The sequence below is a fragment of the Lycium ferocissimum genome, unplaced genomic scaffold (genome assembly GCF_029784015.1).
Source record: "Lycium ferocissimum isolate CSIRO_LF1 unplaced genomic scaffold, AGI_CSIRO_Lferr_CH_V1 ctg8514, whole genome shotgun sequence".
NCBI classification, from domain to species: Eukaryota; Viridiplantae; Streptophyta; class Magnoliopsida; order Solanales; family Solanaceae; genus Lycium; species Lycium ferocissimum.
This window is the reverse complement of record NW_026727288.1, coordinates 2,078-6,127: the sequence shown is the minus strand read 5'-3', so window position 1 is coordinate 6,127 and position 4,050 is coordinate 2,078. Positions and strand designations below refer to the sequence as shown.

At 32.9% G+C, this 4,050-nt stretch overlaps 1 non-coding gene across 1 annotated transcript; it reads right to left on the bottom strand.

Annotated features, from left to right (window-relative positions):
* Positions 1 to 3,000: 3,000 nt before the first annotated feature.
* TRNAL-CAA (transfer RNA leucine (anticodon CAA)) lies at positions 3,001 to 3,084 on the bottom strand. Its single transcript has one exon. It is a non-coding gene; the product is annotated as a tRNA-Leu (tRNA).
* Between the last annotated feature and the right edge of the window lie 966 nt (positions 3,085 to 4,050).

Here is a 4,050-nt window from a genome sequence, read left to right as displayed (position 1 = left end):
GATTTTAACTTAACATCAACTTAATTAATTAATTAGTTTTAAGCGCGCTTAATAGATGGGGTCATTCGCACGAATGCCCCTATCTTAGGGTAGACCGAGAATACCCTTGACATCAAGAAAACAAAAAACAAAAATTGAATCTATGATCTAATTTTGCAAGGCATAAGTTTATAGAAATTTCGCCTTGTCTGGCATAATTTCTATAGGATTTAAATTTTTCGGCATAACTTGTGTAGTGTCATGTGAATTAGTTACTACACAACTTATGTCGGGTAATTTAGTTCCCACAGAATTTATGCCGGACAAGGCAAAGTTTCTCTAAACTTATGCCTTGCGAATTAGTTACTACACAATTTATGACGGATAATTTAATCCCTACTGAACTTATGCCAGATAAGGCAATGGTTCTCTCAGCTTATGCCTTGCGAAAAAAATTGGTAAGAAAACAGCGAATTCATCGCCTCTGGTAGGGATTGAACCCAGAATCTCTGGTTTTTGTAAACCAACGCATAAGGATACTTTGACCCACAAATTTTCATTAAATGAGAAGATGGACAAAAATTAAAGACTAGCGATTTGAGGGCCAAATATTAAAGACTAATCCATATGAAGGACAATCAGCGCAAAAAAAAAAAAAAAAGTAATAGATGTACATGACTTTTTGCCTCTTATGTAGTACCATCCAATTCAATATTGAGTTCAAATCACCTAAAATCACCTAGGCGCCGGATGGTGGAGACCTTGTCTTATCTATGAACTTTTCCTCTTTCCTAGTTCATGTGTAAAACTGTGCACGTATCTAAACAGTAATACTTGACCTTCTTAATTCATGAACTAAGATAATTTAATGTGTCACAAAAATAAAATAAAAAGATATTTTCTTCTTCCAAGTTCCAACAAAAGGTACATATTTAAATAATATTTTTCGCTTTGAATCAAGCAGCACAATTTTCCTAAGAGGCCGCATACAATTAAGAGTATTCAATACCTTATACATAATTTCTTTTTGTTTTCAGCTACTGATATGGTAATAACTTATTCACACACCTAACACTTGTAATATGAATCCGGTCATGGCCTTTTATATATATATATATATATATATATATATATATATATATATATATATATATGACAAATTCCCTTCTCCACTCATAACTGTGGCAACAACACACTGAAATTGTCTTATTATATGATTATGGCGGATAAGGAAAGGAAGACGTCTATCCAACCTCTATATTTGAACACTTTTGGATTGATTAACAAGGCAATGTTACACGCATACATTTTATTTATAAAAAGAAGTATGCATGAGATGTGAAAAATTATATATTTTTTATGTGTATTATATACTAAAACAGCATATATATTTCTGAGAAAATGATGTATATATGCAACGTATAAAAGTGTTATATAGTATACTTTAAAAAAATAATTATACAAGCTATTTGACAAAACTACATATATGTGTGTGTGTGTGTATATATATACACACACACATGAAAATAGAGTGTACCTTGTAGTTTTGTAAAATAGCTATAGCTAGGACCACTATACTTGGAACCTAATAGGAATTCTTGCTACAAGCTACAAGACTGTAGAATTGGGCCTGCTCAATGTTAGTTATTAAAAGGAACAAGTTCTGAAAATATTTCAGGCCTTCTTCTTTTAAAAATCATTTGGACTTGGCAGACAAAATTCATTGGTTTAAAAACATTGAGCCCAACACAATGTTCCTTCTTTGAAAACTAGGTGTCAACAGTCACGGGATGCACACGTGAGATACATGATTTTTTTTTAACTAATGGCAATACGAGTTGGGCTACCATAAGTTGGGCAGGGCCAATAGTGCCGACATGGTTCTTCTACTTCCTTGTCGGCGCTTTTATAGTTTTATTAATCATAATTGTCCTTGTTATTCGCCTATATTATTTTGATCATAGCCGACCAGAGATGCTAGATGCTCCTGCAGAAATAGAAATGCAGAGGCATCCAGTTGATCCGGATGTCATTATTAGCAAATTTTTCTTGATTCCATTTTCTGAGGATGGAGATCAAGAGGCGTGTAGTATATGTATCGAAGCCTTTATCATAGGATTTCCCTATGAGTTCTCCCGTGTCAGCACATGTATCACCATCATTGCATCAGTCGATGCATGTTGAATGGTGAATGTAAGCTACATTGCAATTTTTGTATTGTTCTTCATTTAGTCTCTTATCTTTGTTATGAATTTATTTTTCTTGTTGACATAAATAAAGCAAAATGGGTTCAAACGATTCAAATTGATGAATGTGGTACAAGTTATAATTCTTTTGCTTTGGTACATTTCTTTTTCCTCTTCTCAGGGGTCGGCTAAGAATTTGCCCTCCATCTTAAACGTCTGCAATGGAACCAAATCTGGTATGTAAGAGTTTAAGTTCTTAAAACAAGAACATTTTCCTTGTGTTATACTATATTTCTTATTGCCCTCTAATAATGTTAGTTTTCCTTAATTACAGTGCAATGCTTTTTCACACATTTAAACTCCCACTTTATATTATCAATTCAGCCTTTTGACTCTTGGTAAGTTAAGGAGATACGCTAATTTTTTTAGTTACTTTCTTTAGTTTCTATAAAAATCGATCTAAAAAATTCCTTTCAAATCTATAACGATTTAGTTCCTGCATACCTCGACCCTCAACGTACCTCGGATCATTGCAAGTTTCGAATAAGTAACTACACATTTAGGCAACGTACAGTATAATTATTCAAGGTTAGTTCTTTTCTAGTGATCAAGTAATTCACGTATAAATGTCTCCTTTTCTCCTCTAGTTTCATTGTTGTGTAGTGGTATTGGATTGAAACAGAAAAAAAAGCTACTATAATCCACAAATACTTAGAAGTAAAAAACTAGAATATTTATGTCAATTTGTACTTTGAAGCATTCTTAGCAAGTCCTTTAATAGCTGGACTACATGTGGCTTCACATGAACAGTTACAGAAAAATGGTATAAAATAATTGTCAGAAGTGGGATTTGAACCCACGCCCTCTCACGAAGACCAGAACTTGAGTCTGGCGCCTTAGACCACTCGGCCATCCTGACTTCACGTCTTGTTCCATTCTCTTGTTAAAATAATAGATATTTGTGAGAACAAACTAAGTTATGTTTTTAATCAAGGTGGAATGGATGGGATCATTTCACCCTTAATCAGAGGTCTCAGGTTTGAGCTTTGAGTATTAAAAAAAAATCTTGTTAGGGAGCGCTTCCCCCTTGAATGGATCGTACGCGACGTGAATTCGAATTAATTGGGACTTCAATGCGGCTACCGAACACCGGATTGGAAATAGAAGAAATTTATGTTTCTAAAGAAGAATTCGTAATAAATGGAATAGAAGGACAGAGTAAGCGAATTAAAATTTATGTGTGAATCATCAAGGAATTCATCGTTGTTTCAACTTACCCTCACTTTTCACTTGTTGCTTATAAAAACTTAATCATGCTTTGAATTATATTTTTGTAGACATTCGTTACTAATATTAAAGTTTAGAAAGTTGGACTAATATAAATATTAAATTTCCAAATGCTTCTGTAGAGGAAAGATTCCATCGTTAATCTCAAATTTCAACTTTATAATTAAATATTTGACTGTGAATTCATTTATTATTATATATTAACTTGAGGATACTATAGAAATTCATAAACTTCAAAATCCCTGATCCATAATTTACTGCAATCATTCACCAACAAATAAGGGGTTGATGTTTGGAAATAATAAGTTATGCTATGCAGGATTAATAATACATAGAAATTGTAATTTATGGATTACTAGGTAGACACTAAATCTCTTTCAATGTTTGGTTTATTTCATTAAAAAATAGTACACATTGTATAGTTTAGCTTCTCATGGCTGTAAAAATGGCAGAACATGTTTTTTTTTTCCGCATAATTAGTTGATCAGCAAGTTATAGTAAAGTGCGACTGACTTGTATTTCATCTCTCCAGCTACTTTTGTCCGCAATCCAATAAGGAAAAAAGACGGGCTAACTGCATGACAACATGAGAAACTAA